The sequence below is a fragment of the Mustela erminea genome, chromosome 7, assembly GCF_009829155.1.
Source record: "Mustela erminea isolate mMusErm1 chromosome 7, mMusErm1.Pri, whole genome shotgun sequence".
Classification (NCBI taxonomy): Eukaryota; Metazoa; Chordata; class Mammalia; order Carnivora; family Mustelidae; genus Mustela; species Mustela erminea.
In genome coordinates, this window is record NC_045620.1 from 19,527,055 (window position 1) to 19,554,430 (window position 27,376).

General features: G+C 40.8%; 1 long non-coding RNA gene across 1 annotated transcript; it reads right to left on the reverse strand.

Moving 5' to 3' along the window:
- Window positions 1-17,656: 17,656 nt before the first annotated feature.
- Window positions 17,657-24,410, reverse strand: LOC116595253. The gene is made up of 3 exons (XR_004287578.1): window positions 24,293-24,410; window positions 20,581-20,626; window positions 17,657-17,731 (listed from the first exon to the last, which is right to left on the reverse strand). It is a non-coding gene; the product is annotated as an uncharacterized LOC116595253 (long non-coding RNA).
- Window positions 24,411-27,376: the final 2,966 nt, after the last annotated feature.

Below are 27,376 nucleotides of genomic sequence, written 5' to 3' on the forward strand. Positions count from 1 at the left end.
GTCACAGAAGGATCAGGGGTGTCTGAGTGTCGCAGACCTTGCGGGTATTGGAGCGGGAAAGCCGGCTACAGAGACAGAGCCGACAGTAGGCTCACAGCTCAGTGTTACCTTGAACTGGTCGCAGGCTCGGAGAGCTCGGAGCGCGGCCGGAGGTCGGGCAGACGGGAGTGACTGGGCGCTGTTCTCTGAGGGCGCGCTGGGGAGTGCGGCCCTGGGCTCTGGGCTCCTCCGGCCGGAGACCAGGAGGCCGCCATTTGTATTCCCGTCCTCCGGAACTCTACGGAAAGCGCTCAGGGAACAAAAGCTCCTGAAAGCAAACCCGAGCGGATTACTCACCCCGGCCCCAGGTAAGGGCGGTGTAATTCCGCCTGGGGCAAAGACACTTGAGAATCACTACAACAGGCCCCTCCCCCAGAAGATCAACAAGAAATCCAGCCAAGACCAAGTTCACCTACCAAGGAGTGCGGTTTCAATACCAAGGAGAGCAGCAGAATTCCAGAGGAGGAGAAAGCCAAGCATGGAACTCATGGCTTTTTCCCTGTGATTTTTTTTTAGTCTTGCAGTTAATTTAATTTTTTTCTTTTTCATTTTTTTTTTTTTTTTTTTTCCTCGCCTTCAGGTAAAAATTTTTTTTTTTTTTTAACTGTTACCTTTTTCTTTTTTAACGATTTTTTACTAGTTTATCTAATATATATATTTTTTCTTTTTTACATTTTTCTTAGGTGTTTTCCTTTTTTTTTAATTCTTTTCTTTTCTTTTTTCTTTTTTTTTTTTTTTTTTCTTCTTTCTGTTTTTTTCTTTCTTCCTTTTTGAACCTCTTTTTATCCCCTTTCTCCCCCGTCACGATTTTGGATCTCTTCTAATTTGGTTAAAGCATTTTTTCCTGGGGTTGTTGCCACCCTTTTAGTATTTTACTTGCCCCTTCATATACTCTTATCTGGACAAAATGACAAGACGGAAAAATTCAACACAAAAAAAAGAACAAGAGGCAGTACCGAAGGCTAGGGACCTAATCAATACAGACATTGGTAATATGTCAGATCTAGAGTTCAGAATGACAATTCTCAAGGTTCTAGCCGGGCTCGAAAAAGGCATGGAAGATATTAGAGAAACCCTCTCGAGAGATATAAAAGCCCTTTCTGGAGAAATAAAAGAACTAAAATCTAACCAAGTTGAAATCAAAAAAGCTATTAATGAAGTGCAATCAAAAATGGAGGCTCTCACTGCTAGGATCAATGAGGCAGAAGAAAGAATTAGTGATATAGAAGACCAAATGACAGAGAATAAAGAAGCTGAGCAAAAGAGGGACAAACAGCTACTGGACCACGAGGGGAGAATTCGAGAGATAAGTGACACCATAAGATGAAACAACATTAGAATAATTGGGATTCCAGAAGAAGAAGAAAGAGAGAGGGGAGCAGAAGGTATACTGGAGAGAATTATTGGGGAGAATTTCCCCAATATGGCAAAGGGAACGAGCATCAAAATTCAGGAGGTTCAGAGAACGCCCCTCAAAATCAATAGGAATAGGCCCACACCCCGTCACCTAATAGTAAAATTTACAAGTCTCAGTGACAAAGAGAAAATCCTGAAAGCAGCCCGGGAAAAGAAGTCTGTAACATACAATGGTAAAAATATTAGATTGGCAGCTGACTTATCCACAGAGACCTGGCAGGCCAGAAAGAGCTGGCATGATATTTTCAGAGCACTAAACGAGAAAAACATGCAGCCAAGAATACTATATCCAGCTAGGCTATCGTTGAAAATAGAAGGAGAGATTAAAAGCTTCCAGGACAAACAAAAACTGAAAGAATTTGCAAATACCAAACCAGCTCTACAGGAAATATTGAAAGGGGTCCTCTAAGCAAAGAGAGAGCCTACAAGTGGTAGATCAGAAAGGAACAGAGACCATATACAGTAACAGTCAACTTACAGGCAATACAATGGCACTAAATTCATATCTCTCAATAGTTACCCTGAATGTTAATGGGCTAAATGCCCCTGTCAAAAGACACAGGGTATCAGAATGGATAAAAAAACAAAACCCATCTATATGTTGCCTCCAAGAAACTCATTTTAAGCCCGAAGACACCTCCAGATTTAAAGTGAGGGGGTGGAAAAGAATTTACCATGCTAATGGACATCAGAAGAAAGCAGGAGTGGCAATCCTTCTATCAGATCAATTAGATTTTAAGCCAAAGACTATAATAAGAGATGAGGAAGGACACTATATCATACTCAAAGGGTCTGTCCAACAAGAAGATTTAACAATTTTAAATATCTATGCCCCCAACGTGGGAGCAGCCAACTATATAAACCAATTAATAACAAAATCAAAGAAACACATCAACAATAATACAATAATAGTAGGGGACTTTAACACTCCCCTCACTGAAATGGACAGGTCATCCAAGCAAAAGATCAGCAAGGAAATAAAGGCCTTAAACGACACACTGGACCAGATGGACATCACAGATATATTCAGAATATTTCATCCCAAAGCAACAGAATACACATTCTTCTCTAGTGCACATGGAACATTCTCCAGAATAGATCACATCCTCGGTCCTAAATCAGGACTCAACCAGTATCAAAAGATTGGGATCATTCCCTGCATATTTTCAGACCACAATGCTCTAAAGCTAGAACTCAACCACAAAAGGAAGTTTGGAAAGAACCCAAATACATGGAGACTAAACAGCATCCTTCTAAAGAATGAATGGGTCAACCGGGAAATTAAAGAAGAATTGAAAAAAATCATGGAAACAAATGATAATGAAAATACAACGGTTCAAAATCTGTGGGACACAACAAAGGCAGTCCTGAGAGGAAAATATATAGCGGTACAAGCCTTTCTCAAGAAACAAGAAAGGTCTCAGGTACACAACCTAACCCTACACCTAAAGGAGCTGGAGAAAGAACAAGAAAGAAACCCTAAGCCCAGCAGGAGAAGAGAAATCATAAAGATCAGAGCAGAAATCAATGAAATAGAAACCAAAAAAACAATAGAACAAATCAACGAAACTAGGAGCTGGTTCTTTGAAAGAATTAATAAAATTGATAAACCCCTGGCCCGACTTATCAAAAAGAAAAGAGAAAGGACCCAAATAAATAAAATCATGAATGAAAGAGGAGAGATCACAACTAACACCAAAGAAATACAAACTATTATAAGAACATACTATGAGCAACTCTACGCCAATAAATTTGACAATCTGGAAGAAATGGATGCATTCCTAGAAACATATAAACTACCACAACTGAACCAGGAAGAAATAGAAAGCCTGAACAGACCCATAACCAGTAAGGAGATTGAAACAGTCATTAAAAATCTCCAAACAAACAAAAGCCCAGGGCCAGACGGCTTCCCGGGGGAATTCTACCAAACATTTAAAGAAGAACTAATTCCTATTCTCCTGAAACTGTTCCAAAAAATAGAAATGGAAGGAAAACTTCCAAACTCATTTTATGAGGCCAGCATCACCTTGATTCTAAAACCAGACAAGGATCCCACCAAAAAAGAGAGCTATAGACCGATATCCTTGATGAACACAGATGCGAAAATACTCAACAAAATACTAGCCAATAGGATTCAACAGTACATTAAAAAGATTATTCACCACGACCAAGTGGGATTTATTCCAGGGCTGCAAGGTTGGTTCAACATCCGCAAATCAGTCAATGTGATACAACACATCAATAAAAGAAAGAACAAGAACCATATGATACTCTCAATAGATGCTGAAAAAGCATTTGACAAAGTACAGCATCCCTTCCTGATCAAAACTCTTCAAAGTGTAGGGATAGAGGGCACATACCTCAATATCATCAAAGCCATCTATGAAAAACCCACCGCAAATATCATTCTCAATGGAGAAAAACTGAAAGCTTTTCCGCTAAGGTCAGGAACACGGCAGGGATGTCCATTATCACCACTGCTATTCAACATAGTACTAGAGGTCCTAGCCTCAGCAATCAGACAACAAAAGGAAATTAAAGGCATCCAAATCGGCAAAGAAGAAGTCAAATTATCACTCTTCGCAGATGATATGATACTATATGTGGAAAACCCAAAAGACTCCACTCCAAAACTGCTAGAACTTATACAGGAATTCAGTAAAGTGTCAGGATATAAAATCAATGCACAGAAATCAGTTGCATTTCTCTACACCAACAGCAAGACAGAAGAAAGAGAAATTAAGGAGTCAATCCCATTTACAATTGCACCCAAAACCATAAGATACCTAGGAATAAACCTAACCAAAGAGACACAGAATCTATACTCAGAAAACTATAAAGTACTCATGAAAGAAATTGAGGAAGACACAAAGAAATGGAAAAATGTTCCATGCTCCTGGATTGGAAGAATAAATATTGTGAAAATGTCTATGCTACCTAAAGCAATCTACACATTTAATGCAATTCCTATCAAAGTACCATCCATCTTTTTCAAAGAAATGGAACAAATAATGCTAAAATTTATATGGAACCAGAAAAGACCTCGAATAGCCAAAGGGATATTGAAAAAGAAAGCCAACGTTGGTGGCATCACAATTCCGGACTTCAAGCTCTATTACAAAGCTGTCGTCATCAAGACAGCATGGTACTGGCACAAAAACAGACACATAGATCAATGGAACAGAATAGAGAGCCCAGAAATAGACCCTCAACTCTATGGTCAACTAATCTTCGACAAAGCAGGAAAGAATGTCCAATGGCAAAAAGACAGCCTCTTCAATAAATGGTGCTGGGAAAATTGGACAGCCACATGCAGAAAAATGAAATTGGACCATTTCCTTACACCACACACAAAAATAGACTCAAAATGGATGAAGGACCTCAATGTGCGAAAGGAATCCATCAAAATCCTTGAGGAGAACACAGGCAGCAACCTCTTTGACCTCAACCGCAGCAACATCTTCCTAGGAACAACGCAAAAGGCAAGGGAAGCAAGGGCAAAAATGAACTATTGGGATTTCATCAAGATCAAAAGCTTTTGCACAGCAAAGGAAACAGTTAACAAAATCAAAAGACAACTGACAGAATGGGAGAAGATATTTGCAAATGACATATCAGATAAAGGACTAGTGTCCAGAATCTATAAAGAACTTAGCAAACTCAACACCCAAAGAACAAATAATCCAATCAAGAAATGGGCAGAGGACATGAACAGACATTTCTGCAAAGACGACATCCAGATGGCCAACAGACACATGAAAAAGTGCTCCATATCACTTGGCATCAGGGAAATACAAATCAAAACCACAATGAGATATCACCTCACACCAGTCAGAATGGCTAAAATAAACAAGTCAGGAAATGACAGATGCTGGCGAGGATGCGGAGAAAGGGGAACCCTCCTACACTGTTGGTGGGAATGCAAGCTGGTGCAGCCACTCTGGAAAACAGCATGGAGGTTCCTCAAAATGTTGAAAATAGAACTGCCCTATGACCCAGCAATTGCACTATTGGGTATTTACCCTAAGGATACAAACGTAGTGATCCAAAGGGGCACATGCACCCGAATGTTTATAGCAGCAATGTCCACAATAGCCAAACTATGGAAAGAACCTAGATGTCCATCAACAGATGAATGGATCAAGAAGATGTGGTATATATACACAATGGAATACTATGCAGCCATCAAAAGAAATGAAATCTTGCCATTTGCGACAACATGGATGGAACTAGAGCGTATCATGCTTAGCGAAATAAGTCAAGCAGAGAAAGACAACTATCATATGATCTCCTTGATATGAGGAAGTGGTGATGCAACATGGGGGCTTAAGTGGGTAGGAGAAGAATCAATGAAACAAGATGGGATTGGGAGGGAGACAAACCATAAGTGACTTTTAATCTCACAAAACTAACTGAGGGTTGCTGGGGGGAGGGGGTTTGGGAGAAGGGGGTGGGAATATGGACATTGGGGAGGGTATGTGCTTTGGTGAGTGCTGTGAAGTGTGTAAACCTGGTGATTCACAGACCTGTACCCCTGGGGATAGAGTATTATGCCTCCATCAGAAAGGATGAATACCCAACTTTTATAGCAACATGGACGGGACTGGAAGAGATTATGCTGAGTGAAATAAGTCAAGCAGAGAGAGTCAATTATCATATGGTTTCACTTATTTGTGGAGCATAACAAATAGCATGGAGGACATGGGGACTTAGAGTGGAGAAGGGAGTTGGGGGAAATTGGAAGGGGAGGTGAACCATGAGAGACTATGGACTCTGAAAAACAATCTGAGGGTTTTGAAGGGACGGGGGGTGGGAGGTTGGGGTACCAGGTGGTGGGTATTATAGAGGGCACGGATTGCATGGAGCACGGGGTGTGGTGCAAAAATAATGAATACTGTTATGCTGGAAATAAATTAAAAAAAAAAAATCAAAAAAAAATAAATAAAAAAGAATTTGCATACTGACAAAAAAAAAAAAAAATAAAAAATAAATGACAATATTAAAACACCTAACAGCACTATTGTTAATCATTGCATATATGTCTTTCCCATGGTTGTGAATTCCACCTGCTTATTGAACAGCAATATTTTATATGTCTTTACACCTCTACTAACTAGAACACCTGATGTGTTCTATAAACGTTTAAGAAGATCTGATTGTAGTTAATCATATATTAGGTATTTACCATATATCAGGCAATATGCCAAGAACTTTAAAAACATTATTCTGATATAATCCTTACAATAATACTATGCAGTCTCACAATTAAGCATGCATTAGTATCATAAGGAGGGCTTGTTAAAACACAGAACTCTGAGTCCCATGTCCAAAATTTTTCTAATTTAGTAAATCTGGAATGGGGACCTAAGAATTTACATTTCTAACAACTTACAGGTGATGCTGATGTTGCTGGACTAGGGACCATACTAAGTATCATTGCTATAGTTACCATTTGCATTTTAGAGATAAGAAAATTAATCTCAAATTGTTGAATAACTAGTTGTGTTGGTTTTCTAAGGCAGCTATAACAAAGTACCATATACTGAGTGCCCTACACAACAGAAATCTATCGTGTCATAATTCTGGAGACTGGAAGCCCAAGATCAAGGTACTGGCAGCATTGGTCCCTTCTGAGGGCTGTGAGGAAAGGGCCTGTTCCAGGTGTCTCTCTGGCTTCTGGTGTACTGTGGACAATCTTTGGTGTTCCTTGGCTTGTAGAACCATCACTCTGATCTCTCTCTTGACATCCATCTGGTGTCTTCCCTCTTTACCTGTCTCTGTCCACATTGTCCCTTTCTATAAAGAACATCAATCATATTGGATTAGGGCCTACTTTAATGAATTCCTATTCACTTAATTACCTTTTTAAAGACTCTATTCTTAGGTACTAAAGGTTAGGACTTCAACTGATGAACTTTGAGGGAACACAGTTCAACCATGTTACCAGCCCAATCTCAAGGCCATACACCCAGTAAGCATTGGAGATAAGATCGAAACCCAAGACTGTCTGATTCCAGAGCCCACACTTGGAATCATTTCACTGATTTGTCTCATTGGTGAATGAAGTAAGTGAATAAATATACAGGTAGATCAAAGAAATTGATAGAGGAAAAGTAATTAAAGCCATGCTTTTTATGTCAAGTGACAAACAACAATAACAACAACAACAACAACAACAAAAAACCAACACCTCTTCTCCTAGTACCCTGCAAAGCACAGGAGACACTTGAGCTGTGACATCCTCATTGGTCTGATGGATGATACCAGAGTGCAGACAGACATGACTAGTGCACAACTGTCATTCAAAGTGTCCCAGTCAAGAAGTTTGACTTTTCTGTCTTATTGGCAAATACCACAGAATGTTTGGGGCCTCAAATTAAAAAGTTTCCATTTGAATTGACAAAGAAGAAGTCAAACTCTAACTCTTTGCAGGTGATATGATACTTTATGTGGAAAACCTAAAAGACTCCACTCCAAAACTAAAATTTAATAGTGTCAGGATATAAAATCAATGTAAAGAAATTGGCTGCATTTCTATACATCAACAACAAGACAGAATAAAGAGAAATTAAGTAGTTGATCCCATTTATAATCGTGCCCAAAATCATAAGATACCTAGGAATAAATCTAACTAAAGAGGCAAAGAATCTGTACTCAGAAAACTATAGAACACTCATGAAAGAAATTGAGGAAGACAAAAAGAAATGGAAAATGTTCCATGGTCATGGAGTAGAAGAACAAATACTGTGAAAATGTCTATGCTACCTAGAGCAATCTATACATTTAATGCAATCCCTATCAAAATTCTGTCAACTTTTTTCAGTGAAATGGAACAAATAATCCTAAAATTTATATGGATCCAGAAAAGATCTTAAATAGTCAGAGGAATGTTGAAAAAGAATAACAAAGCTGGTGGCATCACAATTCCAGACTTCAAGTTCTATTACAAAGCTGTAATCATCAAGACAGTAAGGTACTGGCACAGAAACAGACTCATAGATCAAAGAAACAGAATAGAGAACCCAGAAACGTACCCTCAATTCTATGACCAACTAATTTTCAACAAAGGAGGAAAAAATGCCCAATGGAAAAAAAAGACAGTCTCTTCAACAAATGGTGTCGGGAATATTGGACAGCCACATGCAGAAGAATGAAACTGGACCATTTCCTTATACCACACACCAAAACAGACTCAAAGGGTATGTATGAAATACCTTAATGTGAAACAGGAATCCATCAAAATCCTTGAAGAGAACACAGGCAACAACCTCTTTGACCTCAGCTGCAGCAACTTTTTTCTTAAAAACATTGCCAAAGTTAAGAGAAGCAAGGGCAAAAATGACCTATTGGAAGTTCAACAAGGTAAAACGCTTTTGCACAGCAAAGGAAGTAGTCAACAAAACCAAAAGACAACTGACAGAATTGAAGAAGATATTTGCAAATGACGTATCAGATAAAGAGCTAGTATCCAAAATCTATAAAGAACTTAACAAACTCAACACCCGAAGAACAAATAATCCAATCGAGAAATGGGCAGAAACATGAACAGACATTTCTACAAAGAAGACATCCAAATGGCCAACAGACAGATGAAAAAGTGCTCAACATCACTTGGCATCAGGGAAATAAAAATCAAAACTACAGTGAGATACCACCTCACACCAGTCAGAATGGCTAAAATTAACAAGTCAGGAAATGACAGATGTTAGTGAGGATGCAGAGAAAGAGGAACCCTCCTACACTGTTGGTGGGAATGCAAGCTGGTGCAGCCACTCTGGAAAACAGCTTGGAGGGTCCTCAAAAAGTTGAAAATAGAGCTACCCAATGACCCAGCAATTATACTACTGGGTATTTACCCTAAAGATACAAATGTAGTGATCCGAAGGAGCATGTGCACCCAAATGTTTATAGCAGCAATGTCCACAGTAGCCAAACTATGGAAAGAGCCCAGATGTCCATCAACAGATGAATGAATAAAGAAGATGTGATATATATATATATATATATATATATATAGAAATATTATGCAGCCGTCAAAGAAAAATGAAATCTTCCCATTTGCAACGATGTAGATGGAACTAGAGGGTATTACGCTAAGTGAAATAAGTCAGTCAGAGAAAGACAATTATCATATGATCTACTGATATGAAGAATCTGAGAAACAAAACAGAGGACCATAGGGGAAGGAAGGGAAAAATGAAACAAGATGAAACCAGAGAGGGAGACAAACCATAAGTGACTCTTAATCTCAGGAGACAAACTGAGGGTTGCTGGAAGGGAGAGGGCTGAAAGGGATGGCGTGGTAGGGTGATGGACTTTGGGGAGGGTATATGCTATGGTGAGTGTGGTTAATTTTGTAAGACTGACCAATCACAGACCTGTACCCCTAAAACAAATAATACTTTATATGTTAATGAAAATAATAAAAATTAAAAGTTTCCATTTGTAACTGACTTTCTTGGACCTTCCTTCATCTAATCAGAAGGGATATCTGGCCATTTCAGGTGAGCTTGGTCCACCACCTGCAAAGGTAGTGTCCATTTTTTTCTGGAATGGTTATACAGGCTTCTCAGTACTGAGAGTGGAACAGCAGTGGGAGGGGGACAGGAGCAAGGTGGGTAAAGCGCTAGCTAGGTCAAACAGCATGGTTGCATTTTCTCCCTGACTCTTGAAGGCTGAGATTTGTGGATAACATAAAAGGTTACAGCCCCTCTTTGGAAGCCACAAATAACCCTGCTTGAGCCATGACAGCTCAGCAGCCCTTGGCGTGCCATTACACATTTCTGCCTGGGATTCCAGCAGTGCATTTGAGCAGCTGGCCCCAAAGTGTGGTCTCCACAGAGCGTGTCGTAGGAGATCTGGGTCGCTGGGGAGCCGTTCCCTCCTATGACTCAATGCCCAGAGACAGAGCTCAATCTAATGAAATTACATACTTTCTGGAGTGATTAATAAACATGGTCTATTTCTCCATATGGGACGAATATTCTTAAGAGAAAGGAATGTGAGTTTGTGGGGGTGCACCCATGTAGGGCTCGACCTCCACCTCCATGTAATGATAGCTAAAACTCCAAGATCTTGGCACAGAGAACCTAAGAAAAGACTCTTTAAAAATAGAGGTAACCCCTCGCCCCCAACATACACACACACACACACACACACACACACACACACACACACGAGAGCATGTAAAACTTGGTGAACTCTGGACAGTTCTGAACTCAAGCTAATGGTATTACGTCATGGGAGTTTCTTGATTTAAACACTGTACTGTGCTTGTGTACATTATTATTATTGGGGGAATCTGGTGAATTTTACACAGGATGCTGCCCTGTTCTTGCAGGTTCTCATGAGTCTTAAACCAGTTTAAAAATGATTTTCACCAGGAGAAAGGGCAATTACAACAGCAGCAACAACAAACACAGAGAGTTTTAAATACTCTAATGACCAGGCAACATCATCGTTCATAGAAGGCATAGTACAAAACATTTTTTAAAGCATTACGATCATTTCCAAGTCAATTTTCTTACATGGTCTACTGTTGGATCCAGCTAATGATGTCCCTGCCTGAGTCATGATTTGACATAATAAAATGGTATGAAAAGTGCCCACTGACTCCTTCATGTAGGTAAAAGTCACGAAATTATTGATGTCCAGCACTTCAATGCATCCAGAGAGCAGCTGAAAGGGGCCCAGCCTGAATGTCAGCACTTTCCACGTGCCCCAAACCTGCAGGGCATGGCCTTTGACTGTATGCAAAGCTGCTTCCAATATGGGTGGATCTGGAGCAGGAGACAAGGATTACACACCCCTAAGCTTTTGTCATATTGGTCCACTCAATGGACCCATCCCAGTGGGTTGTCCAACATCCATGCCCACCTGTCCTCAGGACCTGGTTTCATGGCCACTGCAGCCATGGTACCATTAGATACTTTCAGAATCATTAAATAGAAAATTCTCTTTACCAGAATGATGTTATACATGATGTAGAAGGCTCTTCCAGTGTTTACTGAATTAATAATTACACTCAAAGTTTTCTAATTCTTATAAAACTATCCAAGATATTCTTTTATTCAACATCTTCATAATCATTTCCATCATTCTGTGTCAGAAAACCTATTTAACTATGATCATTGGGACATCCTATGATAATTAACTTGGACTAATGAGTGCATATTAGAAATAATATGAATTAATCATATAGTTTCTCACAGTAACTATTATATACTTATTAACTAAAATGAAAGTATTTCATTATATTACCAACTCATGCATTTAAATAAGTCCGTATCAGCTGACTATCAGCTCTGCTTGAAACCAATACATGGATCTTTAAGGCCAGTGAGCTCTCAGTCACAGGAAATGTTCATGAGGAAAATATTCAGACACTTTAAAGGGAAATAATTGAAAAAACAGATCTGTTTGCATAAATGTCTCTTAAATCCATGAATCAATAAATCAATGAATAACTGAATGCTTAAGAATACCTTAAGTTTATTCTAACCTTGCAATACAAGGATTCTAGCTACTCTACCCAAAGTGGTAGGAATTTAGCTATAAACACGACAGATAAGATCCCTGTGGAGTTTTCATTTCAGTAAACTAAGGAGAGAGAAAAAAGGAGGGAATAATACAATTTCAGATACACATAAAATCTATGAAGGAAAATAGAACAAACAGAAAAAGAGAATGGAATATTGTTCTACATAAAAATATTCAGGTTATTTGTGCCTTTGTTTGTTTTAAACAAACATATCAGAGTACATAATTCCAAAGACATGTGATCTTACATTTTAACCTTTCCAATAGGTGTAAGGTGATACCTCATTGTGGTTTTGATTTGCATTTCCCTGATAATGAGTGATGATGAGCATCTTTTCATGTGCCTGTTGGCCATCTGCATGTCTTCTTTGGAAAAATGTCTTTTCAGGTCCTCTGCCCATTTTTAATCAAATTATTTGTGGGGTTTTTTTGGTGTTGAATTATATAAATTGTATATATTTGTATATATATTTGTATAAGTTGCACATAATTGTATATATTTTGGAAATAAAATAAAAACACTAAAAACAACAAGTATTGTTATAGACACAGAGTAAAAGGACCCTTGGTACCCTATTGGTGGGAATGCAAATAGGTGTAGCCACTGAGGAAAACAGTTACAGAGTTTCCTCAAAAAAATTAAAAATAGAATTACCATATGATCCAGAAATTCTACAATGGGCATTTACCCAAAGAGAATGAAAACACTAATTCAAAGAGATATATGCACCCCAATGTTTATTACAGTATTTACAATAGCCAAGATATAGAAGTAACCCAAGTGTCCAGTGATAAATGAATGAAGATGTGGTGTTGTGTGTGTGTGCGTGTGTGTGTGTATCTATATACATAATGGAATATTACTCAGTTATAAAAAAGATGATATTTTGGCACGTGCAACATGAGTGGACCTAGAGGGTATTATGCTCAGTGAAATAGGTCAAGCAGAGAAAGACAAATAGTATAGATTTCACTCGTATGTGGAATTTAAGAAATAAAACAAATGAGCAAACAAAAAACAGAAGAGACAAACAAAAAAAAAACAGGCTTAAATACAAAGAACAAACAGGTGGTTGCTGGAGGAGAGGTTATGGGGGGAGCTGTGAAAGAGAGCAAGGGATTAAGGGCAAACTTACTGATGGGCACTGAGTAATGTATAGAATTATTGAATCATTTTATTGTACACTTAAAACTAATACGGCACTGTATTTTTTTTGTTTCCCCCTTTTTTATTTATTTTTATTTTATTTTATTTTTATTTTCAGCATAACAGTATTCATTATTTTTGCACCACACCCAACGCTCCATGCAATCCGTGCCCTCTCTAATACCCACCACCTGGCTCCCCCCATCTCCCACCTCCCACCACTTCAAAAACAATCTGAGGGGTTTGAAGCGACGGCACTGTATGTTAATCATACTTCCATTTAAATATATATAAATATTGTGGTCTTATTCTCGACCCATGAGATGGCCAAACCTTGTTTTCTACTGTGAAACCACTCTATTGGACTTTCCTTGCAGCATACTGGGAATATTCTTCTCATTCTCCTAAATGCCAGGGAGATTGTACTCCTTGAGTCTGGATGAGTCTTAATGAAAAAGACGATTGAGTCCTGTGTGGTAATAGGCCATGTGCCCTAGAAAACAGCCTGACGCAGAGCTTACGGGCTAATGCTCTGCTGGGAAATGCAGTGCCAGAACGGTGGGGCAAAACTTGAACACACTGTTCATAGCATTATGAGAAAACACATGTAGTGGCTGGTCCATACAGAGTGCCCCTGGATAGGCCATCAATAACTACCACACCTTGGAATAGCCCATCAGAGAAGGAAGGGGGCTGGTATTTGTCTGCCATTCCCTCCCGTCTCGTACTTCTACTTCGTTACATTTTCCCCACAGGATACCTGCTTCAGAGTTGTATGATCCAGCCCCTCTGGGCATAGAGAAAAAGAACTGCTGTGCTCAGTGACCAGTGATGGGGAACTGCATCACAGTGAGGTAGGTGAAGGAGCCTTAGCCTCCCTGGTGCTGGCACTCTGGGTCCTGGGCTCTCACTATGGAAGGCTCAGTGGAAGCCATCTCAAAAACCCAGCCACCATCCTCAGCGAGGCCAAGGTCAATGACAACACCAGGAATGGTGGTGGCTGGTGGAGCTTCCCACCCAGCAAACGGAATAGAGCTTGGCAGGCAGGGCATGCCAAGCGAATTTGGGAAAGCATATCCATCAGGTCCCATATACTGATCACAGTTTGTGATCACAGAAATGGCTCTGGTGCTAGTTCCTAGAAAGGAGCCTTAGGGACGTGTTGAGCAATGGAACTCTAATATAATCATCCTCTCAATGTGATTGTTTTGAGGATAGTGTTCTAATATATATATTCTATATGTTTATTACAAACAACTCTATCCTTATCTTATATTCTTTTCATTTTCTCGAAAGCCTCTCTATACAAACCAACTTTTACTGAAATATGTTTAACATTATAGAAGACAGGGTGAGCGGGACCTCTACATGTGCCAGTAACCTTAAAGCTGTTTAAGGGGGTGTGGTGAAATGTTTAGTCTAATCTACCTCAGTGTGCAGAGGCCAAGCTGGTATCGTTGATGTACGTTTCCATTGAATTCAGTTAGCACAGATGACTTTGATTTGCACCCAAGCCTTAAAAAAAAAAAAAAAAAAACTGAGACTCAGAACACAAAGACAAAAATCTAAAAACCATTATTGGTAATCGGGTGCTTCTGAATACTGGAGATTTTTAGCACCTGACACTGAGCATAAGGGAGGTAAGTAAGCAAGGAATAAAAACTGTCTGTTTTTAAATCTCTATCAGATGTAAAGCTCTGTGATGGCTAATTTTCTGTGTCAACTTGTCTGGGCGGCAAAATGCCAGATTAACTGGTAAAACATTATTTATGGGTGTGTCTGTGGGGTTGTTTCAGGAAGAGATTAGCAACTGAATTGGTGAACTGAGTAAAGCAGATGGCTTTCTCCAATGTGGTCTCAGGGTCCACTCCCTGGAGGGAGCAAATAAAACAAAAAGGCAGAAGAAGGAGGGAATTCACTCGCTCTCTGCTTGAGCTGAGACAGCCTCCATCTCCGCCTGCCCTTGAACATCTGCGCACCTGGTTCTCAGGTTTTCAGACTCAGATTTGGACTTAACACCATCAGGCCCCTGATTGTCAAGCCTTTGGACTTGGACTGATTTACTCACTATTGACTTTTCTGTGTCTCCAGCTTATAGACAGCAGATCATGGGACTTCTTGGCTTTCGTAATCACAAGAGCCAACTCCTAGATGTCTCATGTATATGAATATATATATCTACATATGCTATTAGCTCTGTTTCTCTGGAGAAGGCTGACTAATACGAGCTCATATCCACTTCCACATAAATAACCCACAGTGATGCTAATCCTGGTCTTGAACGCTTAAAGAGATGAATACCCAGCCAAGACTGCAAGAAAACCTCCTAATGAGCCTGCAGTCCTCTCCCATCCTAGCTTATCTCTCAGCCTTTAACTTGTCCCTCCACAATCACCCATGTGTTCCCCAGCTTCTTCTCAGCCTTGACCCCACTGGCCTGACCCCACTGGCCTGCTGTCCCATCCAGCCATTCCTTCATGTCCCCAAACACGTCAGTTATATCATAGCACAAACCTCCTATTTAAAATGATAGTTCACGGGGTACCTGGGTGGCTCAGTGGGTTGAGCGACTGCCTTCGGCTCAGGTCATGATCCCAGGGTCCTGGGATGGAGCCCCACATCGGTCTTCCTGCTCTGCGGGGAGCCTGCTTCTCCCTCTCCCTCTGCCGGACGCTCTGCCTACTTGTGCTCTCTATCTCTGTGTCAAATAAATAAATAAAATCTTTTTTAAAAATAAAATAAATAAATAAAATGGTAGTTCACAACCATCAGGGTTCATTTAACCCACCAAGGCTTTTTCTTTTCTTTTTTTTTTTTTTTTAAATACCAATTTCCAGACCCCACCCAAAATGAAATCAAAAATTTCAGGGCTAGAACCAAGACACTTTATTTTTATTTCTCAAACCACCATAGATGATTCTGAAGAGCAGACATGGTGATGAAACACTGAGTTAGAGCAGGAGATTTGTCCTGCTTCATGTAGTCCCCGCAACTGCTTCAGCTTCCTTTGCTTTGGACCTGCCTCTTCTTACCTTGCCATCTACCTGCTATTCTGGGCACCAACCTTCCTCCTTGATAATTGCTCCCAAGCTCTCATTTCTATCCAGTTCACTTGATGTCCTGACCTTAGAGTTGGTTGTGTCATAACAGCTAGAACCTCAGAGTTAGATAGCACCCACGAGATTCCCTAATCTTACCATCCTCTCAGCTAGAATGTTGTTATAGCCTCCCTACCAGAGTTTTTTCACCTGGGTTCTGTAAACTTCAGTGGAAAATATTACACCTTCACTTTCCTTCTGTTAGGACTATAAGCAATAATTATTTGTAATTTGTAAGTGATAATTATACCTTGAACTTAATCACCATAGATATCACAGATAGTTCATATTAAGGTAGTTATCACAACTGTCTTAACATCTTATGTATTCTCCTTATGGCCTCAAAATGAAAGTCATTTGATCTCATGCTAGATATTATTATTTAATGTTACTAAGGAAGAACACACAGTACTGTATTTCAAATATTTTAAACATTTTCATCTTTTCCAAGATAAATGGTTTTCCTTATAGATCTATGTATTTTTACTTCATATATCTAACAACAGTATTCTCCACAGTGAGATACCACTACATGCACACCAAAACGGCAAAAATTTAAAAGATGTACAGCACTGAAAAACAACTACGTGGAGTGATCAGAAATCTCCTATGTTGTAGTGAAGGTATAAAATGGTACAACCATTGGAAAATGTCCACTACTTTCTTATAAAGTTAAATATCACCTATAACATAAATATCCTATTTATTTACGCATGATAAATAAAATATATGTCTACAAGACTTGCACAATATGTTCATTGCATCTGTACCCATAACGGTTAAAACATACACACACATGCACACATTGGAAAGAGCCCAAGTGTCCATCTATAGAAGAGTAATGAGTAATCCATGGATTATTGGAAGATGGAGAACCATTGGAACACCACTCAGTAGAAATAGTCATAATAAATGAGCTACTCATGCGTGTAGTATTAGCACGGCTGAATCTCAAAAACATGCTAAGTGAAAGAAGCCTTACCCCAAAGAGTACATACTGTGTGTTCCATTTGTGCAAATCTCTAGAACAAGCAAAGTTCATCTATGGAAGAAAAAGAAATCAAAATGGAGGCTGCCATGAGTGATGTGCAGGTGGGAACTGGCTGGGCAGGAACGAGGGTGCGACTTCCTTTATTGAACTTAGGTTTCAAGACTCACCCTTGTTGGTGCATGGGCCAGGGCTTCTATCCTTTTGGGTGCTAAGTAGGACTCCTTGTAATAACCTACCAATTTTTTTATCAAGTCTTTTACTCATGGACACTTCAGCTATTATGCTTTGGGCGACTATGGGGATGCTGTTATAAAAATTCCTGTGTATGTTTGTTTTAGGACCTAGAGATCCTCACCTTCCGAAGTTGACTTGATGTTTTCCTTCCTGATCAGGTTCTGCTTGAGCATCCTCAAAAGCTGGATCAGCAGCACATCCCTCTTTCAGAAGCAGCCTTGGTGTACCTCCATTGTGTCTTTTGCACTGGAGGAGCATGGGTAGCTGTTAAGGTCGTCAAATAAATGAAGAAGACATCAAAAAATATCCCATTGTCAGCCTCCATTACTGACTAGAGCTAGCTCAATGCATTGCTGGCACCAGCTGGTCTTTCTCAAATCCTTTCTTATACACACACCATTTAAACTTTGGCTATCTTCAATCCTACTTGATTAAATAGTCTTCTCTCATATAGCTGCTATCTGAAGGCAAGTGCACAACATTCTTAACTGGAACCCAGAGTCCATTCTCTGGCCACCCTTTTATGGAGACTGTTTTTGCCCTTACCTGATCTCTAGTGTTACAGTGCCATATTACTCTTCCAGGATATCACAATCTCCTGGTCCAACTAACCTCTATAAGAAGCCTAATTCTAATGGTTGACATCTGAACAACTCTGTCCTCCATTGACCCTCTGTCTAGTTTCCTGTGCCTAACCTCCAAGACAGGCCACTTCTATTACCAATTACCCAAGCCTGGCTAATGTCTTAAAAATGTTCTGATTGGGACCCTTATAAAATCTTTCCATGTGATCTCAGTGGCACCACAAGTGACTTGACAAGGAAGGAGCAACATGGAGTGCTTCACATCTTCTGTAAACTTCTCAAAATTTCATTCTTCAGGTCTTACTTGAAACAAATGTTTCACACACACAAAAAGATAATTGTCCCCCTGAGAGCTCCCTTTTGAATGTCGTCTCTCCTACCTTAAAATGATGTCTCCTTAATCCTGTCTCTAAGTTTTCTTAGGTTCCAAATTAAGATTCCTCTAAGGGGGTGTGTTGGGTGGGTGAAAGAGAAAACATGCTTACTGGATGACTTCTACATGCTAGTTTCTATGTTCCATTTAACAGTAAGTAGGATATATGAGTTAGGAATTTTGTTCACTGCTAGTGACAGAGACTGGAAGTAAACACAATTATACAAGATCATGTCTCTTCTGGGTAAAGGACTTCATAGGATGTTTTGTTTTGTTTTTTTAGTTTTTTATTTCTTTTCAGCATAACGGTATTCATTGTTTTTGCACCACACCCAGTGCTCCATGCAATCCGTGCCCTCTCTAATACCCACCACCTGGTTCCCCCACCTCCCACCCCCTGCCCCTTCAAAACCCTCAGATTGTTTCTCAGAGTCCATAGTCTCTCATGGTTCACCTCCCCTTTCAACTTCCCTCAACTCCCTTCTCCTCTCCATATTCCCTTGTCCTCCATGCTATTTGATATGCTCCACAAATAAGTGAAATCATATGATAATTGATTGTTTTTTCTAAAGAAGAAGAGAAAATGGATATTGAGTGGGACATAGAAGTTTCTGCAAAGGGGCAGATTTCAAATTTCAGAATTAGGCCTGTTTTATGCTAAGCTCATGCTGCTTCTGTGTTATTAGAGCTCTCTGGTATGTTTTATACTTATATTCTTAGAGAACTGATAAACAATTTTCAGGGTGTTAATCACTGCCTCCTTAATGCCACACCTTTGCTTTTCTTCTCCTTCTAGCATTGTAAATATCTGAACACATGTCATTCTTCCCCTCTTAAAGTCTACCAAGGACTCAACTCCTATGTTTATCCTTATAGCAAAATAAGGAGCCCAGTCCGTTGTTTTGACAGGCATTTGATAATTGATAAATGATTATAGATCTAAAATGCATTTGTCCCTCTTTGTCCAGCACATGCTCCAACCCCTTTGTAACAGTTTATAGAAAAGAAACAGTTTTCATCTTTGCTACTCCCAAATTCACCTGTTCCACCATTACTTGGAGTATGCTTTTATTTTAACAAAATAATTCCAAAAGAAATGCATGTGTGATGGCTTGTTGGCTACCAACTAGAATGGGAATTTTGCCAAGCTTTGTACATCCATTTTGCTCTCAGAATGTCAGTATAACGCTCTCTACCTCTCACAGCTCATTCTTAAGAGACATTATCTCAACCAGCTAAAAGGTATAACACTTTACTGTTGTTACACTTAGGAGCAAAGGCAGAGAAGACAGAAGGGCCTGTGGTAGTCTAACTACTGCTATTACAGTGGATTATGAGGTGAGAGTGTTTATGTAGCTTTTTAGAACACAAAACTCCCTCATAATACTATCTGGAGATTGCAAAAGGAAAGTGTTAATGGCAGGAAATGCTAGATTTAGTAAAAATATTCTCTATGCTTTGGACCACATTATGGAAAGATATGTTTTATAAGGATAATTTTATACTGGGTGTTTACTATCATCTGCAAAGTGGTATGAGTTTGTTTAGAAGTTAACTCTTATCAGGCCCCCAAAGGAAGATATGGAAAGGAATTAGTCTACACTGTAAGATAGATAGATGATAGATAGATAGATAGATAGATACATAGACAGAAAGACAGGCAGGCGGACAGATAAGCTGAGACATGGAAATATCAGTGGTGTAATGTTGCAGAAGGACAGAAATTCAATTCACAGTCTTTGCTTCCATGTGACCCCAGATCGCCAAGATGGTGAAAATATAGCTCTCCAAACTAAAGAACCTTCACAGGAAGTTACCCAGGATGGAACATGAAGGAGTCAAGAGTTGGGGATATTGATTCTAAAGAAGAGGAGACCTAAGAGGACATGATCACTAAGGAGAGGAGCAAGATTTGGCTTTAAGGAACTCAAGGCATAGGACCAAAATGATGAACCTATAGAATATAGACTCCAGCTCATTAAAAGGAATAACTAAAACTCAGTATCCTCAGAGCAGTCCAGGTAGCCTGAGTGGGAAGTGAGTTCCCTGTGGCTAGAGGAATTCAACCAGAAAGTGGATGTCTGTTTGGCAAGAATCATCAAACAAGAGACATGAGCAAAACAACAGCTGTCCACCCCACCCCCAAGATTTCTTACCAGATTGTTGCGAGTCTCCCAGCAAATCTTCTTGCTTTGGCCTTGACTTTCAGGAAAAAGAAAAAAGAAAAAAAAAAATCTATAGGACCCTGAATGACCCTTCTGAGAGTAAATCAGATCATGTCACGACTCTGCTCAAAACCCTCATCTCACCTCCTGTGAAAAGCACAGTCCATATAATGTTCTAAGGAATCTATAAAATATGGCCCCCCTCCCGGCTACCTTTCTGAACTCATCTCTTGTTACTCTCTCCCTACCTCATTCCCCTCCAACCACATTGGCCACCTTATTATAACTCAAATACCTCAGACATGCCCCCACCTCAGGGCCTTTGCACCTGCTCTCTCTTCTGCCTGGAATGTCCTCCCTCCAGATATTTCTATCTTGGCTGGATCTGCCACCAATTACTTATCTTTTTCCAGATGTCACTTTCTCAGTGAACCTCTCATAGACTTCCTCCACTCTTGTACCCTCATCCACTAGCCTTGCTTTATTTTTCATGACACTCTACACCATCTGACATATCATGTTTTTTACTTGCTAATATATTGTCTCCCTTCACATGAATGCAAGTGACATGAGGGCAAGGGTCCATCTCTCTTTTGTTAACAGGGTACATCCAAAGACCCTGGAGGAGTGGCAATGCCTGGCATAGGATAGGTATTTGGGAAATAAATGTTGATTAAATGAATGAATGAATGAATGAATGAATGAATCCTCAAAGACCGGGTTCCAGACTTCAGGAAATGAGGCTCTAGAAAGCCACTGGATAGGTTTAAATAAGGTCATCATATCATTACTTTTGTATCTAAAATTATCTCTCCAGCAGAATCAAGAAGGGAGACTTGGGGTTCCAAATGCACAGCAAGTGGGCCTCAGAGAGGACTAACCTATAGTCCACGCAAGAGGGAGAGTGCTGTGCTTAGAAGAGATGTTTTTGGACTTAAAACTAGGCAGCAAGATTCCATTTTGGATGCCGAGTTTTATCTGTACAAAGTTATTGGGTTGCCTGAGAACCCTTTCTCCTGGGCCCCAAACTTCATCACTACAAAGCCACATGGTCAGTGCTTTCCTTTCCAGTATGGTGAGAGGGGGTGTAGGAATGTTTTCCTTGGCTGCCATAGTCTCAAATCAGGACCAATATAGGATCAAGTCCAACCAGAGCCCAGATCTAGCCCTCCTCCAGAACAGACCGGACATTTGGTGTGTGAACGGACAGCCCAGATACCAACCCCAGTTTCCATTACAAAAATAATAAAAGTTCGAGGGAAATGAGATTGGAAAACCAAAGTAAGTAGAAGACTCAAGACATCCTCCTATTTGTTTTTCTTCTGTTTCTAGGCCCTGAGCCAGGAGGGCCCTCTTCCCAGTGGTTGCCTGGTTACAGCCTGAGAGGTTCGCCAGGGTAACATCTGGAATAAAGGTGGGTGGGCAAGGAGCCAGGGCCTGCTCAACTTGAGAGGGATCTGAGAAAGAAAGGAAAATAGAATTTTTTTTTTGTCTAATTACTGCCCAACCTTGAGGACAAAGGAAGGAAATATTTGAGATAAACAGAAAATATGTTAAAAGGTTTTCTTTTAAAGGGTTATTATAACTCATTAACATAGCAAAGGAATAGGAAGCATCAGGGAACTCTGGAAATTGCAGCCATTTTAATTAGTTGTGTTGTAGAGTGGACATTGGTCACTCATGACCCTGGGCAACTCTGCATTTTGTCATTTAGTATTATTTTTGAGTGTAGCCTGGCTTAGGGTAGAAGGAATTACATGAAAATATCTAATAATTATAATGTTAATATTAATCACAAATATTTATCAGTTGTTTACTATGTTCTACTCTATATGCATTATCTCATTTAATCCTTGTCATCCTTTAAATAAGACTGAGCCTCAGAGGTCTTAGGAAGTTTCCTACTGAACAGCTCTTCACAATCATCATAATTGTTCCTAATATGATAATTTAAGACCACTCTGATTTTAACTATAATAGAACACCTGAGAGTAGTATAGGACATGCCTCAAAAACAAAAACAAAAACAAACAAACAAAAAAAACCCACAAACTAGATATTTTTGTTCAGACAGAAATGATCACATGGTTAAAACCTGGAAGCCAATGGTAAAATAAAGATAAGGGGGCCACAACTAGAATGTAAATTCACAAGGACATGGCACATAATTGTTCTGTTTCTGACTGCACCTACAGTATACAGCAGACACTGGCACCTGGTACTAGCTTAATAAATGATGTTGAATGTGCCAGGTAACTACCAGTTTCTGATAAGAAATTATCAATACATAAATCCAAGATGATCCCTACTTATTGGTGATATTTGACCCAAGAAGAGCTCTTGTTGCAAAATATTCAACATAAGAGTCTACTTAGGTGATCACTGCTTCCCAAACTAGGATCCTGTTAGGTCTTTGGCTCAAGAGCTTTTTCTTCTATCGGTCAGATGGGTGTAAAGGATGATTATGTAGAATGTTGAGTTCATACAATTCAAAGCACATGCTTACTTGACACCCACAGAGTGCCCAGCCCTCTTGAGCCAAACACAGATTCCTCAGTGGATTAATCACTGGAATTACTTCAAGATACACAAGGCCCAGCTGCAGAGGTGGGCACAGAAGTGAAGAAATGGATTAAGTGCAATGCCAAAGCATTGTATATGCATGGAAGAAGGAGATAGCTTGATAGTTAGGAAGACGTTGGAGAGAAGATATGGTTGAGTTGAGTTAAGTTGAGTTGAGTTGAGTTGAGTTGAGTTGAGTTGAGTTGAGTTGAGACAAGTTTTGAAGTGGTGATTGTCAGGCCCACAAATGGGGAAAGCGTATTCCAGGAAGAGGGACCCACTTGCACAAAGACAGAGAGGTGTGAACATGTGCACACTGCAGGTGGAGTGCTAGCTGGCTTGATGTTGGGAGATGAGGCAGGATCACTCATTTAAGGGCTCCCACAGCCCGTTTACAAGTTTGGATTCTGTTCTCTAAATAACAGAGTATTATCAGGAGTAAGGGTTGGGTTGGCTGCAGACAGTAAGAAAGGAGTATGAAGCATTTTGTCACACATGAAGGAGGGGACACAAGTTTGAAGAGAAGAGAACATGGCCAGGTTTGGGGTGTACTCATTGCTGTGTGTCTTCAAAGCAGTCAAACAAGCAATTGAGACAATGGTTGGACATTCCAGACAGTGATGGTGACTGGAGAGAATGTTTGGGGACTCACATTGGTGGAAAGGGAGATGATATGCTGTCTCAGGGCTGGGGAGGGGTGGTGATGTGTGGAGTTACGATGCTTTCCCTATTCTAGGTCATGAGTCTTTTGAGAATCTCATGTAATGCTATAGAATCCATGTCAGGAAAACATCAAAAAGCTACATGTGTACACATCAAGTCTGCATTTGATGTCAGGATATTCCAAGACTCTAGAGAACCACAGAGCCTCAGTTTAGAAACTCTGGAGTACAGGAAAAGTGAAGAGGGGTCATGCGGCATTCCTGGCCGCATAGTAAGTCTGGGTGGTGGAAAGGTCAGAGACATTCTAATAGGAGAGTTTATAACACTGCCCCACCCCAACCCTACCCCAGACACAGGCGTCCCAGAAAGCCAAGTGACATTTACTTCTGAGTTCAAATACTCAGATTTAGCGGAGTAGACTTTTGGACTCTTGTGAACTCTAAAATAGTTGACAACCCCCCCCTTTCCACCTTCTTACCCATATTTCTTCTTCCATGTGCTGCACCATATTGATGAGCCTTTAGAGGAGCTCCATGGACCCCCGAGGAAGAGGCTGACCAAAGTTCACTTCAGATTCTTCATAACTGTGAGCTACTTACCAGGGAAACATCTATCCTGGTGGTGAAAAGGGGTTTTCTCTAGAGCTACCCAGAATGGCAAGAGTTACTTTAAAAAGCAAATCAAAACATGATAATGATAGAAAACAGCTTCTGGACTTAACAAGTGTTCTTGTCCTTTCCACAGCCGGCCTCCAAATCCCAGCAGCCAGGTCTGTGACTGTTGCGGATCATTTGTCCATAAGTAAAGCAGTCAGGGCACAAAAAAGCCCACATCTTTCCTGAACTTCTCTGAAACACTCCCGAGTCCGTCTGCCCCCATGGTAAGTCACAGCCTTAAGTCCCTCTCTCTGGACCATCTGGTCTTGTTTAAGGCAGGCAGCTGCCCTGTTCAGTGGTCTCCTCACTCCAGGATGATCTCCTTCTCTGGCCTTTGTCCCCTACCTCTCTCCCCCTGTCCCCACCTCTATCTGTTTATCACCCACACTGCCTTTCAGATTGTCTTTCTAAAATGAAAATATCGACCTCTACCTTCCCTTGCTTAGACTGGCGCTCAAAGCCCTTCTGATCTGACCCCACCCATCTCGCTCACCTCCTGTCCCCTGGCCTCCCACTTCCCCACATCCTGCCTGTCAGCCTCACCACCCTACCTCCATCCCCAACACACGCCTTGCTCTTTACCACCACCGTGCACATGACTATCTTGTTCTAGAATATCTGGTGAACGCCAACCTAGTCTTCAAGGTGTACCTCAAACACTGTACCCTGTGGGGTAACCCCCCTCACCCCTCCCCACCCCTTCCGCAGGGAAGACCAGTCTTCCTCCCGTGAGCTCCCATGAAGTTCCGAGCTCTGGGCTCTAGTAGCACGTGTAGGAATGCATGGATTATGCTGTTTGTGTAGGAGTGTTTACAGGCTTGTCTCTCCCCACACTGGACTTTGAGCTCCCTGACACCAGGGGTGTATCACTCAAGCCAAGCCAACTGCATGGATGGAACCATCCCCAACTTTCTCCTCAGCCAGGGAGAAATTCCCTTTTATGCATTTCCTAAAATATTGACCCAAAGAAGCATGGGCATATTTAACCTCCTTAGAAACACTTTTCCAACAGACATTTCTGCAAAGAAGACATCCAGATGGCCAACAGACACATGAAAAAGTGCTCCATATCACTCGGCATCAGGGAAATACAAATCAAAACCACAATGAGATATCACCTCACACCAGTCAGAATGGCTAAAATCAACAAGTCAGGAAATAACAGATGCTGGCGAGGATGCGGAGAAAGGGGAACCCTCCTACACTGTTGGTGGGAATGCAAGCTGGTGCAGCCACTCTGGAAAACAGCATGGAGGTTCCTCAAAATGTTGAAAATAGAACTGCCCTATGACCCAGCAATTGCACTACTGGGTATTTACCCTAAAGATACAAACGTAGTGATCCAAAGGGGCACGTGCACCCGAATGTTTATAGCAGCAATGTCCACAATAGCCAAACTATGGAAAGAACCTAGATGTCCATCAACAGATGAATGGATCAAGAAGATGTGGTATATATACACAATGGAATACTATGCAGCCATCAAAAGAAATGAAATCTTGCCATTTGCGACAACATGGATGGAACTAGAGCATATCATGCTTAGTGAAATAAGTCAAGCAGAGAAAGACAACTATCATATGATCTCCCTGATATGTGGAAGTGGTGATGCAACATGGGGGCTTAAGTGGGTAGAAGAAGAATCAATGAAACAAAATGGAATTGGGAGGGAGACAAACCATAAGTGACTCTTAATCTCACAAAACAAACTGAGGGTTGCTGGGGGGAGGGGGTTTGGGAGAAGGGGGTGGGATTATGGACATTGGGGAGGGTGTGTGCTTTGGTGAGTGCTGTGAAGTGTGTAAACCTGGTGATTCACAGACCTGTACCCCTGGGGATAAAAATATATGTTTATAAAAAATAAAAAATTAAAAAAAAAAAAAAGAAACACTTTTCCGAGGCAGGGAGTGACATGTGAGTAGATGAGGGACTCCTTCTAGGGTACGTGATATTTATTTTTCTGATTAAAGTGGGAAAAACCTGTAGCAATTGCTCCGTGTTGCCACGTGTACTTAGGTCCAATATTCTATGTCATACTTGCCCCAAATTCAGTCTGTTTTCACCTCCATTGATTCGTATGATTTCCTCTTCTCTCCATTCCTTCCCCTCCCCTTCTCTCTCCTTCTCTCCCAGCCCCCTTACTCCCTGCCTAGTCACACAGCAAATGTTCGAGGACTGCTTCCTCCCCATCCTGTCTTGGGGGACACTGAGCCGAGCTTCCAAACGTTCATGTGCCTGTGAATCACCAGGGATCTTGCTAAACTGCACAATCGGATGCAGCAGGTCCGGAGCTGAGCCTGAGAGTCTGCTTTTCCAACAAACCCCCAGGCGATCTGGACTAGCCTTTAGGGAACACGAATGTGAAGCCCTGGGCGGGGGATGAATCAGATAGACACTGTGCTCTCAACAACAAGATGACCTCGAGTGCTCGTCCCAACTTGGCCTCCCTGGCAGGGAGGTCCCTTCTGTGTCCGCCAGGGCTACCGCTCCACAAAGGGCAAATTCCTGCTTTTCTTAACTGAGATATAATTGGTAGATGGGCAGTTGCCAGAGGTGGGAGTGGGGTGAGCAAAAAGGGATTAGGTGGTCAAAAGGTACAAATTTCCAGTTATAAAATAAGTAAGTCCTGGGGATGTCGTGTACAGCATGGAGACTGTGGTTAATAATTCTGTATTGTCTATGAGAAAATTGCGGGGGAGAGTGGATCTTAAAAGCTCTCATTAAAAGTTCTACTTGGGGGCGCCTGCGTGGCTCAGTCATCTGCCTTCAGCTCAGGTCATGACTTGAGGGTCCTGGGATCGAGCCCAGCATCGGCGAGTAGGGAGCCTCCTTCTGTCTCTCCTTCTTCCTCTCCCCTCTTGTGTTTTGCACTGTCTGTCAAATAAATAAAGTACGTAAATAAATAA